This window comes from Rattus rattus, chromosome X, assembly GCF_011064425.1.
Source record: "Rattus rattus isolate New Zealand chromosome X, Rrattus_CSIRO_v1, whole genome shotgun sequence".
In the NCBI taxonomy this organism is placed as follows: Eukaryota; Metazoa; Chordata; class Mammalia; order Rodentia; family Muridae; genus Rattus; species Rattus rattus.
The window spans coordinates 71,173,726-71,188,088 of NC_046172.1; the positions used below are offsets into that span (position 1 = coordinate 71,173,726).

At 36.7% G+C, this 14,363-nt stretch overlaps 1 non-coding gene across 1 annotated transcript; it reads left to right on the top strand.

Moving 5' to 3' along the window:
- The first annotated feature begins 12,234 nt into the window (after positions 1-12,234).
- On the top strand, positions 12,235-12,342 carry LOC116889432. Its single transcript, XR_004386394.1, has one exon. It is a non-coding gene; the product is annotated as a U6 spliceosomal RNA (small nuclear RNA).
- Positions 12,343-14,363: the final 2,021 nt, after the last annotated feature.

Consider the following 14,363-nt stretch of genomic DNA (forward strand, 5'->3'; position numbering starts at 1 on the left):
AGTTTCTCTATGTCTCTGTTTAGTTTCTGTTTCCATGATCTGTCTATTGTTAAGAGTGGTGTTAACATTATTATGTTAAGTGTGATGTGTGCTTTGATCTTTATTAAAGTTTATTTTATGAATATTGATCCTCTTACATTTGGAGCATAGATATTCAGGATTGAGTATTCTTGGTAGATTTTTCCTTTGTTAAATATGAAATGTCCTTTCTTACCATTTTTGATAATGTTAGATTGAAAATAGTTTTTATTCTATATTAGAATGGCTACTCCAGCTTGTTTCTTGGGATCATTGACTTGCAAATTTGTTTTTCAACCTTTATTCTGAGGTAGTGTCTGTCTTGTCACTGAGCTATGTTTCTTGTGTGCAGCGAAATTCTGGGTACTCTTTACGAATCCAGTTTGTTAGTCTATGTCTTTCTATTGGGGAATTGAGTCCATTGGTGTTAAGAGATATTAAGAATTGAGCTTTTTTGTTTCTATTATTTTTGTTGGTGGGTGAAATTATGTTTGTGGGCTCTCTCCTTTTGGGTTTGTTCAAGAAGATTACTTTCTTGCTTTTTCTAGAGTGTAGTTTCCAACCTTGTTTTGGAGTTTTCCATCTATTATCCTTTGCAAGGCTGCATTTGTGGAAAGATTTTACGTAAATTTGGTTTTGTTATGGAATATCTTGGTTTCTCCCTCTATGTTAATTGAGAGTTTTGCTGGGTATATTAGCCTGGGCTGGCATTTGTGTTCTCTTATGGTCTGTATGACATCTGCCCATGATCTTCTGGCTTTCATAGTCTCTGGTGAGAAGTTTGTTTTAATTCTGATAGGTCTGCCTTTATATGTTACTTGACCTTTTTCCCTTACTACTTTTAATATTTTTTCTTTGTTTGGTGCATTTGGTGTTTTGACTCATGTGATGGTAGGAATTTTTTCTGGTCAAATCTATTTTGAGTTATGTAGGCATCTTTTATGTTTATGGGCATCTTTTTCTTTAGGTTATGAAAGTTTTTTTTCTGTAAAGGTGTTGAAAATATCTACTGGTCCTTTAAGATGCAAATATTGCTCTCTTCTACAGCTATTATCCTTAGGTTCGATCTTCTCATTGTGTCCTGGTTTTCCTGGATATTAGGGTTAGGAACTTTTTTAGTTTTACATTTTCTTTGATGGTTGTCCATCTTTTTCTAGTCTTCTCCTCTTGATTCTCTCTTCTATCTCTTGTATTCTGTTGTTGATGCTTTTGGCTGGAATCCTGTTCTCTTTCTTGGGTTTTTTCCATCTCCAGGTATTCCCTTTTTGTGTTTTCTTTATTGTTTCTATTTAGATTTTTACGATTCTGGATGATTTTGTTCAATTCCTTCACCTTTATGGTTGTGCTTTACTGTAATTCTTTAAGGAATTTTTTTGTTTCCTCTTTAAGGACTTCCATTTGGTTGCCTATGTTGTCCTGCAATTCTTTAAGGGAATTATTTATGTCCTTCTTAAAGTCCTTTATCATCATCATAAAAGGTGATTTTAAATCCAAATCTTATTTTTCAGGTGTGTTGGGATATCTAGTATTAGCTTTTTAGGGAGAACTGGGCTCTGATGTTGCCAAGTAGTCTTGGTGTATGTTGCTTAAATTCCTGTGCTTGCCTCTCACCATCTAGTTGTTTCTGTTGTCAGCTGGTCTTGCTTTCTCTGACAGTGGCTTGTCCCTCTTTTAAGCCTTTGTCAGCACTCCTGGAGACCAGCTTTTTCTCAGCAGGATTTGGTTGCAGAGGGGTGTGGGACCAGGTCGCTCTGAGTGCAGGCAGAACTGGGCGGTCCTTGTCCTAGTCTTGCTCCACAGGTTCATGTGTCCTAAAGTCTCTAGGCAGTTCCCCAGAGGAGAAGTGGTGAGGTCTCACCTCTGCTCATGTGTTTCAGTGCTCTGGCAACTGCTTGCTCAGCTCTGGGTACAGGCGAGATCAGAAAGATCCTATTCTTGACTACTTCTAGGTTCCTATGTCCAGAGGATTCTAGGCAGGTTCCTCTTGGGCCAGGAAGGTAAGCAGAAATGGTGGTCTCCCCTGAGCTCTCAGGATTGTCTGCACTTCTGGGAGTCAAGCTCTCTCCCCCATGGTATCTGGGTGCAGAGAGCTGTGGGACTGGGTCATCTCCTGCACAGGCAGAAAGTGGAAGGGCCCTGTCCCAATCTGCTCCTGGTTTCTGTGTCCTGAGTGTCTAGGAAGTTCCCTCAGAGCAGAGTTGGTAGCCTTGCCTCTGCTCTCAGGTGTGTCAATGCTCCTGACAACTGAATTACAGCTTTGGACACAGGCAAAGCCATATAATTATTTGTCCTCTGTTTCAGTATGTAACATATTCCCTAGTATTTGTATAATTTGTAAGCAAAACTTTTATCTGAGAACTTAGGATGGAGTTCAGGACACTGTCAGGGGATGACTCTATTTCATTATTATACAGCACTTCCCACTCAAATTTCCAAACCCCATGGTTTTAGTTCCAGAAACAGTCTAAATCTCTTTTGTTACAGTTACTTTCAATAATGAAAAGAAATAGCCTCACCTTCTTTTGAAGTTATCTTCTTTTTCAAGACTAGCTGACTATGTCCTGATTATGTGAACTTTATCTAGTCCCTTCATTTTATAAAATGGTTTGTGCAGAAGCTGGGCATACATAATATGAGAAAGTATCTGTCCACCATCATCCTCTCTTTCTAGAACCTCTTACTGTCATAGACTACAAACCATCTTTTATTGAGTTCTGGGGCAATATTCCAGCGAATTGCTGACTTCTGCCTTCATTTCTCCATCTCTTTTGGTATACGGTTGACCTGACATTTTTAAAATGTGTACCATACTTGATCATTGAATAATTAGATATTTCAGTATAAGCTACTAAAGCATCACTTTGATTAATATTCTGAGTTTACTCACTGCTACTTGTCTTTGGGTACATGCTTCATTGTTTAAGACATGTAGCTAGTGAAACATAAGAAATTTGGGGAATTCTATGATAGCCTGGGATGCAAAATGAGATCCTGTCTGAAAACACATGGCAACAACTTAATAAAAAAACAAATAATCAGAAGCAAAACAGAAACAACACAGTTGGAGGATTTGAATAAGATATATTCCACATGCTCAGATACTTCTGAATCACTTTGGGGTCCAAGTTTGCTGGACACTGTTTTGGAAGAAGGTATTTGGAAAGTATATCATTGGGAAGACTTTGAGAGTACATATCCTTGTACCACTTTCAGTTTAAGTCCTCTCTTTGAGTTTGCCATTGAAGATGTAATTGCTCATCTTTGCACTCCATCCACCTAACTGCTATGCCTCTAATTTTGGAACTACAACCCAAAGAAAACTTTATTCTACAGGCTACTTTTAATAGTATATTAGTAGTGGGGTTTTGTTGGTGATAGTGCTGTTCTGTTTTTTAATTTATAGACTTTTAATTTTATCTCCTTGAGAATCTAATAACTTTCCCCCTCATATCTTCCCAAATATTTCCATATCTGTCATCTATCTATCTCTATATTTGTCTGCATATCTCTATCTCATCTCTCTGTATCTGCATCATCTATTTCTCTCTGTCCCATCCCTACATCTATATCTGTGTCTATATCTATATCATCTATGTCTATATCTGTCTATCTATCTATCTATCTATCTATCTATCTATCTCATCTCTGTCCTCCATCTATCTATATTTGTTTCTACATTTTCTATCTTGTTCCCTATTTGTATGTATCTCTCCATCTGTCTATCTGTCTGTCTCTACCTAGCATTTATTTCTGTATTTCTGGCTCTATCTCTATTTATCTCTCATCTCATATATCTATCTATCTATATCTATGTCATCTATCTATATATCCCTATCCCTATATCTATATCTGTATCTATCTTTATCATATATATTTCTATCTACTTATCTCTATCTACCTATATTTATTTATGTATCTCTATCTATATCTATATCTATCTCTCTGTCTGTATCTATCCCTATTCATCTATCTATCTATCTGTCTATCTATCTATCTATCTATCTATCTATCTATCTATCTCTATATCTATATCTATACACAAGTTGTGCTGGCCATAAAGTTGTGGATTTTTTTGCCTTTCACAATTGAGTAGTTGACTTACCTAAGAGTACAATTATAAAACATGAAACAAGCCAAAACACCCTCTCTTCCAGCAACTAATAGTTTCTGATAGCTCTGTTTCTAAAGGTGTAACTTCATGCAACCTTGCTAGTCTGCAGGAGGAAATGGTTTGCCTTGAGATTATACAGGCCCTGTGTAAAAAGTCAAATAAACCAGCATCTGACTTAAAATTTTGAAGAGATGACAGAACATTATCAAATATTACCACAGTGTCTATATAAAAAACATTGTAAATACTGTTGGGCATATTCACAAAGGACTGTAAATCCTATTACAGAGGTACTTGCTCTATTCAAAACAGAAACTAGAAAAAGACAGTATGTTCATCAACAAATGAGTAGGTAAAGAAAATGTGGTATGTTTTAAAATAATAAATCATGAAATACACAGGTAAATGAATGGAGCTAGAAAAAAATCATGAGTAAGGTAGTGTAGCTCCCAAAAGACAAATATAGTGTACCTTTGCTTGTTTGAGGATGTTATCAGTTAATTCTCTGATAAACAGGCTAACATCCTTATATCTAGAGATTAGGTGTAGATTAGAGAACTAGGTAAGAGGGCTTGATCACTTTAAGGAAGGAAATAGAATAATAGGCAGTTATGAGTGATTTAACATGGGGACTGGAGAGGGAAGATTAAATAGGGAGGGGGGAATGAAGAGGGAATTGAGGGAGGTAATATTAAGAGAGATAATTAAAACTGAATCATTGGAGATATTGTACAGAAACCTACTACAATTGAAGCTTCCTAAAATATATACATATATAAAGATGACCTAAATAGAATTGTCAAATAATGGATAAATCAGAGTCCAAGGTGCACATCTGTCACCAAATGAGACCTAATCACATTGTTGTCCAGAGGCTTCCCATGGGAAACCACCAACAACCCAGGATATATCCAAGTCAACTGTTTGCTCTCCACAAACTGATGGTAAGGCTATATTGTTTAAGACACTTGCAGAACTCACTGAACACACAAATTTAGAACTGGTGCCTAGCTACTGGTGCCTTTTTTACTACTCACATATGTTAATAGGACTGAAAAATGCTTTACACGCTACCAATGGAGAAAGGGAAACAATGTAACGGCCCAGCTACAAACTCTTCCATCTACAATGGTGAGCTACCTTCATGGCGAGCTAGTTCAATAGTGGCTCAAAGCTTACAAGATTAACCAAGCTGTATTAGATTTGATTTGAGACCCATTCCATGAAATGGAACCAACCTCTGTCACTGCTCAGGTGGCCATGGTCTAAGTATAGATAGGGCTTGGACTTTATGAAAAACAAAATATTGTTCTCTCACCTAAATATAAAAATATAATGACAGATAATGACATTAGACTATACTCATAAATCAGTATATCTCTCAGACTTCATCAGAGAAGCTCCCTCCTATAGTAGATAGGAATAAATACAGAGAACAACTGGAAATAAGTGCAGAGTCAGAGACCTTGGAATACTAAGTTCTGTAGCTCGCATTAGCTACTCTGAGGGTTTTTTTTCCCCTTCCACCTGTCTCCACTCTTTTTCAAAACTTTCAACACCCTCATACTAGATAGGAGAAAAGAGGATAGATTGAAAAGTGGGGAACATTCTAGTTAGAATACTTCCTGTTGATTAGGTATCAAGTTCCTAGAGCAACTTCTTGATCTTAGTTGTTCAGATATGCAATTTCTTCTGCTGTTTCTTTTTCTTTGCACATGATTATTTATCGACCGCGACCAACAACAAACCAATAACAACCATCCCAATAATAAACAATGCATCAACTAACCAACAAACTCTCTGGGTCATAGCAATTATATACACTTTGAAAATTCCACAGAATTTCAATTGTCATACAATTAGAGAAACTATCTGCAGCTGGCAAAATCATGACTGAAATAAGGAAATCACAGTCAGCTGCTGTAGACAATCTGAAGAAGTCCCATACCTTACACTTGTAATTATAAAGGAAGCACATTTTATTTCTGTGTTTTTAAAGAAATAAAACTTCTTACTACAGTTCTAAAAGGATATCTTTCAAAGAATCATCTTCTATAGATCAAGGGAACTCTTAACGGATGAGGAGGTAGAAAATTATAATAATAGAGGGATGAAGGGCACAAAATGAGGCCTTCTAAAACAATGCACATTTTGGTCTCACATAGACTGGCAAAGTATACAGAGTCTGCATAAGTGTAGGGCTGACAAAGTCCCAGGATGGTGCAGTGAAGTGGCTACAAGACTATATCTTGAAATCCAGAACCACTTTTAAAGTTATGCCCCATGCCCAGCAGTGGATGGTCAATGGAAAACAAACTCAATGGCAAAGCTAGAAGTTCTTTTTCTCATCTTCCTTTTGGTTTTCAATTTTTATTTTTCTTGGATATTTTATGTAATTACATTTCAAATGTTATCCCCTTTTTCCCCTCTCCCATAACCCCTCACCTGACCTGCTGCTTCTTTGAGGATATTCCCACTTCCACTAACCCACTCCCACCACAACTCCCTAGCATTCCCCTACATTGGGGAAAGGAGCTTTCACAGGACCAAGGGCTTTTCCTCCTAGTGTTGGTGGACAATGCCATCATCTGCTACATATGTGACTGGAGTCATGGGTCCCACCATATGTATGCATTGGTTGGTGGTTTAGTCCCTGGGAGCTCTGGTGAAGTCTGGTTGGTTAATATTGTTCTTCTTATGGGGTTACAAACCCCTTAAGCTCCTTCAGTTTTTTCTCTAACTCCTCCATTGGGGTCCCCTTGTTCTGCCCAATGGTTAGCTTGCTTGCTTGCTTGCTTTCTTTCTTTCTTTCTTTCTTTCTTTCTTTCTTTCTTTCTTTCTTCTGTTCTGTCCTTTACATGTACAATATGATACTAAGGTTCTTGTTTCTATAGCATATCTGCGTGCATGAGTATATCTCTTCATCTATATTTCTTGAACCTTTTCTTTTTTTCTTTATATATTTTTGTCTATGTTTATTGTTTTTACTATTGTATTATTTTTTTTGTTGCAGTGAGCCACTAGGAATATGTGGAATATGTGAAAGATAACTAGGATCTGTGGTTTGGGTTATAAGTGTTATTTTTAAAAACCAATTTCATAAGGGAGACCAAAGCTTATGTATACATTATCTGCAATACCATGCTTATACATTATGTACATAACTCATAAATTTTAATTTAAATAATTTCATTTTGAATATCTTTTCTTACTTAACTGTATTTTTAACTTATTCACTTTGCATTCTTCTCACTAGCCCCTTTTGATTACTGCTCCCAAAATCTTTACCCCATCCCACCCCTTCTCTGAGCAGGTAGGGGCCCTCTGGTAATTTCTCAACCCAGTCACATGAAGTGTCTTCAACACTAGGCACTTCTTTTCCCACTTAGGCTAGACAAGGCAGCTCAGCCAGAAGAACAGATGCCAAGACAGGCTTTTGGGATAGCCCCTGTTCCAGTTGTTCAGGATCTATATCAAGACCAATCTTCACATCTGTTACATATTTGCAGGAAGAACTAAGTGCACCCTGAGTCTGTTCTTTGATTGTGTTTCAGAATCTGAGAGACCCAGAAGTCCAGGTTAGTTGACTCTGTTGGTTTTCCTGTAGAGTTCCTATCCCGAACCTTTTCTTTTTTCTTATATAATTTTTGTCTATATTTTCTATTACTTTATTATTATTATTATTATTATTATTATTATTATTTTATTGCAGTGTGAGCCACAGGGAAGGAGGATGGAAGGGAGGGAGAGAGAGAGAATATGTGTGAATTTGAATATGTGAAAAGATAACCAGGATCTGTGGTTGGGTTATAAGTGTTATTTTTTAAAAAATCAATATTTTCATAAAAAGGAGACCAAAGAAACATGTTATACATTATCTACATAGCCATGCTTATACGTTAATATGTACATAACTCATAAATTTTAATTTAAATAATTTCATTTTGAATATCTTTTCTTACTTAACTGTATTTTTAACTTATTCACTTTGCATTCTTTCTCACTAGCCTTTTGATTACTACTCCCAAATCTTTCTTCCCACCCTTCTCTGAGCAGGGTAGGCCTCTGGTAATTTCTCAACCCAGTCACATGAAGTTTCTTCCAACACTAGGCACTTTTTTTTTTCCCATAGGCTGAACAAGGCAGCTCAGCCAGAGAACAGATGCCAAGACAGGCTTTTGGGATGGCCCTGTTCCAGTTGTTCAGGATCTACATCCAGACCAAATCTTCATCTGTTATATTTGCAAAGAACTAAATTGCACCCTAGAGTCTGTTTTTGATTGTGTTTCAGAATCTAGAAGAGACCCAGTCCAGGTTAGTTGACCTGTTGGTTTTCCTGTAGAGTTCCTATCCCATTTGCAGCTCATAATCCTTCTTCCTATTTTTGCATAAGCATCTGAAAGCTCCATCTACTGTTTGGCTGTGGGTATATGTATTTTTATTGGAAGGAGCCTGCCAGAGGACAACATGTTCCTGTCTTCAAGCATAACAAACTATCACCAATCTTTTAAAGGATTGGTAGTTGCCCTTGGGTTGTATCTCATGTTGTTCCAGTTATTGGCTGGCTATGTCTTCAGTATCTATTCCATCCTTTGTGCATATATTTTCTGTAAACCAGATCAATTTTGATTTGAAAGTTTTATGGGTGGGTTGATGAGTGTACGATAGAACCTTAGAGATATTTTGATTTGCATTTCAGTGATGACTAAGGACTTTGAACATTTCCCTAGGGTGCTTCTCTGCCATTCTAGATTTCCTTTGTTGAGAATTCTCGTTTAACTCTGTACTTCCCATTTGATGCTTGTGTGTTATTTTTGGTGTTAGTGTCTAATTTCGTTGTAAATTTAGTGTATTAGCCCTCTGTCAGATATGCAGTGAGTGAATATCATTTCCTAGTCTCTATACTGCTATTTTGTCCTATTGACACTGCATGTTGTCTTACAGAAAATTTGCACTTTCATGAAGTCCCATTTAACAAATCTTGATCTTACAGCCTTAGCCATTGGTATTATATTCAGGAAATTATCTCCTGTACCAAAATCATTTAAGGGTATTCCCCAATTTTTCTTCTGTGTCGTTGAGAGTATCCAAAGTTATACTTAGGTCCTTCTTCCACATGAAATTGACTGTTATGCATGGTGATAAATATGGGTCTATTTTCATTCTTCTACATGCAGATATCCAGTTAGACCAGCACCATTTGTTAAAGATGCTCTCTTTTTTTCCATTGTATGGTTTTGGTTCCTTTATCAAAAATCAAGTCTCCATATGAAGCAGTAAAATTTATCAGCTCTAAATTCCCCACTGATGGCTGTGCATGTTTCTCACTACTAACTAATGTTCCAGATTCTCAAATGAAAGACACACATGAACAGCCTTATTTTTAATATCCCCTAAGTTGCTCAATGACTAGGCCATTCCCCAACTCCCATGTTGCTAATGCCTCTCCTCCTATACTCCTGAATTATTACTAAAATCAATAATCAATCTTTTCTACCCTAGACTCATATCAGGGAGTGGCCCCTGGGGCCATGATCCCAGATGCTTACATGCTGGCAGTATTTCTTTCTATATATCCTCAATTTATCTGTCTAGGACCTCCTGTTTCTTTGGAAATGGCAATTGCCCAAACCCTTCTTCCTCTGTGGGTTCCCTTGTGTAGGAAATCTAAAGTCCTGCCTCTGTCTCCATGCCCAGCCATTGTACATTGACAACTTTATTTACCAATTAGAACCAGCTGGGGAGAAGAGTCCCTCAGCTTCTCTCAAGCAGACAAGCAAATTCCAATGTAATTTGGAAACCCAATTAACATAATATAAGCAAGAAACCAAATCATTGACATTTCAACCTTTTTGTCATTAAAAGGCCCTTTCTCTCCGATGTACAGTGAGCATAGTTATAAGTTACTAAAAACTTTTGGTGGGATTGCACAATGCGATAACCACTATAGAAATAAGTCTGGCTATTCCTCAGAAAATTGGACATAGTACTTACTGAAGACCCAGCTATAGCACTCCTGGTCATATACCAAAATGATGCTCCAACCTACAACAAGGACATATGCTCCACTATGTTCATAGCAACCTTATTTATAATAGCCAGAAGCTGGAAAGAACCCATATGTCCATCAACAGTGGAATGGATACAGAATATATGGTACATTTACAGAATGAAGTATTATTCAACCATTAAAAAAATGACTTCATGAAATTCTTAGGCAAATGGAAGGAATAGAAAATATATCCTGAATAGGTAACCCATTCACAAAAGAATACACATGGCATGCACTCACACTGGTTATTATTTCCAGCTTGAAATACTAGAAGATACAATTCTGACCACATGAAGCTCAAGAATAGGAAAAGACAAAATGACGTTTAGTCCCCTTTTAGATGGGGGGTAACAGAACACTCAGAGAGAAATATGAGAAAAGTGAGCAGAGAATGAAAGGAAAGGCCATCTAGGAACTGACTCACTTTGGTATCCATCCCATATACAGACACCAAACCTAGAAAATATTGTAGATGCCAAGAACTGTTTGCTGACAGAAGCCTGATAGGCTTCTGAGAGACTCTGCCAGAGTCTGAAAATACAGAGGTGGATACTCTCAACCAACCACTGGACTGAGCACAGAGTCCCCAAAGGAGGAGTTAGTAAAAGACTGAAGGAGCTGGGGTTTACGCTCCATAGGAAGAGCAACAATGTCAACCAACCAGATACCCTAGAGCTCCCAGGGACTAAACCACCAACCAAAGAGTACCCATGGAGGGACACATTGCTCTAGTCACATATGTGGCAGAGGATGGTTTTGTCATATATCAGTGGGAGGATGGGCCCTTGGTGGTGTGAAGGGTCAATGACCCTGTGTAGGGGAATGACATGACTGGGTGTAGAGCATAGGTATGTGAGTTGAGTGGCACCCTCATAGATGCAGGGAGAGAGTGGGAAAGTAGGTTCCCAGAAGAAAAACTGGGAAAGAGGATAACATTTGAAATACAAAGAAATAAAATATCCAATAAATTGTATGATGTACAATACTAATGTTCATTCCATCAATTTTGTCAATTTAAGTACATTATTATAACATTTATCCTAACGTAAAGAGTTTACATTTCTATATCTAAATTTTATTCTGATTTTAACATGCTTTCCAAGTCTTGATCATCTTCCTTAATGCTGTACAATATAAGTTTGATTATGAAACTATAACTAGTCTTTGATTCCATCAGAGATCTAAGAACAAATTAAATATTACCTGAATATATAGGAGGCCCAAAGCATAGCTTCCAATACTTAAGGAATTTGCAGAGAAAGCTGTACAGTCTCCTATTCTTCAGAATATTGGAATATCTGTATTCAGCCTTCTGGTGCAGAACCATCTGACAAACCATATGTGCAGCAGGAATTATGAAGGGCTATCTTATTCTGTCTTGGCAGAGCTAAGCTATGACTATCCTACGTCTTGTGTCCTTTCCTGGACAGTATTTTTTGTCTATGGATGAATTAGCGCAATTCTTGCCTAGTGGTTATCTTGCAAATCCATATGGAGGTTATGATGTGCAATATTTTCTTTGAACCATGAAATTGGTGCTGTCAGGAGTAGACATGTCTCTTAGTAAAAAAAAAAAAAGCTAACAATAATGAAATTATTATAAATGCTTATTCTGTGGATTTTTTGAATACTTTTATCTATATAAAGTATGTCTGAACTGTTAAACTTTGACTAGTCTTAGCTATATCTATATAAAAATATTGAAAAGAGTTTATTATAATTAAATCAGAATCTAATATAACTGTGAATTTATCTGTACCTGAACTTTATTAATCATCCTAAAGACTTTATAATAGCAGTGATAGAAGGACTCTGTCAAAGTCTTGCATTTTAAATTGAGTTTGAATAGACACAATGCCTATGTTAGTATAACAAAATTAATTTTAAATTTTGTATCAATATAAAAGGTATATAAATGAAAATCTTAAATCTGAATCAACATATAAATTCTAAACCAATGTAGAAAATTGTATTTTCAATTTTATATCAATTATAAAGATTTCTACCAATGTAGGATTATGGATATACAATGATTGCTTAAGAATAAAATTAGGTGCTTGCTTCAGCAGTACATGTACATGTAATTAGAACTATAGAGAGAAGATTAGCATGACCCATTCACAACCATGACACACAAATTCATGAAGCATTCCATATTTTTAACTTAAAGGGCCATTAGATATCTTCAAAAAATTATAGAAGAAAATTTCCCTAAGATAAAGAAAGAGATGCACATAAACATACAAGAAGCCTACAGAACTGCAAAGAGATTGGACCGGAAAACAAAAATACCTCTCATTACATAATAGTCAAAATACCAAATGCACAAAACAAAGAAAGAGTATTAAAAGCAGTAAGGGATAAAGGTCAAGTAACATATAAAGGCAGACCTATCAGAATTACACCAAACTTCTCACCAGAGTCTATGAAAGCCAGAAGATCCTGGGCAGATGTCATACAGACCCTAAGAGAACACAAAGGCTAGCCCAGGCTACTATATCCATCAAAACTCTCAATTAACATAGATGGAGAAACCAAGATATTCCATGACAAAACCAAATTTAGTGATAAAAGCTGCATTGTATTTGTACAGAGACAGGCTGGTAGATCAATGGATTTGAATTGATGACCCAGAAATGAACCCACACCCCTATGGTCACTTGATCTTTGACAAAGGATCTAAAACTATCCACTGGAAAAAAGATTACATTTTCAATAGGAGAAAAAGATAGTATTTTCAATAAATGGCCCTGGTACAACTAGAAGTCAGCATGTAGAAGAATGCAAATGGATCCATTCTGTACAAAGCTCAAGTCCAAGTGGATCAAGGAACTCTATATAAAACCAGATACACTCAAACTAATAGAAGAAAATTTTGGAAGAACCTCAAACTCATGGGCACTGGCGAAAGTTTCCCTAACAGAACAACATTGGCTTATGCTCTAAGATCACGAATGGACAAATGGGACTTCGAAAATTGCAAAGCTTCTGTAAGGCAAAGGACACTGTCATTAGGAGAAAATGACAACCAACAGATTGGGAAAAGATCTTTATCAATCCATATATAATAGAGGCGCTAATGTCAATGTATATGAAATATTCTAGAAGTTGAAACTCTAGAATCAAATAGTCCCTAATTAAAATGGAGTGCAAAGATCTAAATGTAAATTCTCAAATGAAAATGAGGGATATCGAATGACTTAGAAGTTTCTGAAGCAATGTTCAACATCCTAATGATCACTAAAATGCAAATCAAAACAACACTGTGATTCCACCTCACACCATTCAGAATGTCTAGGATCAAAAAAATCAGGTGACAGCAGATGCTGACATGGATGAATATAAAAATTATCATCCTGAACGAGGTAGACCAATCACAAAAAACACCCACATACACATGGTATGCACTCACTGATAAGTGGATGTTAGCCTGAAAGCCCAATTACCGATATATAATCCACAGACTATAGGAAGCTCAAGAAAAATGATGACCAAAGTGAAAATGCTTCAGTCCTTCTTAAATGGGAACAAAAATATTCATAGGAGGAGATACGGAGACAAAGTTTGGAGCAGAGACTAAAGACTGAAGGAATGGCCAATCAGAGCCAAAAGTATACAATATTGATGAAGCCAAGAAGTACATGCTAGCAGGAGCCTCACATAGCTGTCTCCTGAGAGGTTCAGCCAGAATGTGACATATACAGAGGAAAATGCTAGCAACAAACCAGTGAACTGAGAAATGATTCCCCATTGGTGAGTTAGATAAAGGATTGAAGGAACTGAAGAGACTTACAACCTATAAGAACAACAATCCCCAACCAACAGACCACCCAGTGACTAAGCACCATCTAAAAGAGTACACACAGACAGATGCTTGGCTCAGCTGCATATGTAGCAAGAGATAGCCCTGTTGAGCACCAATGGAAAGAGAAACCTTGGTTCTGCCAAGTTGGACCCAAGCGTGAAAGGAAATGTCAAGAACAGGATAGAAAGGGGAGTATATGGGAGGGAACACCTTCATAGAATAAGGGGTAGGGGATCAGATAGGGTCTTATGAGCTAGAACTGGGAAAAGGAATAAGATTTGAAATGTAATTCAACAATATTAATATAAAATAAAGTATTTTAAGTCAAATTCCATCTAAAGGTATATTTTAAGGTATATGTTTTGAAAATGGTAATC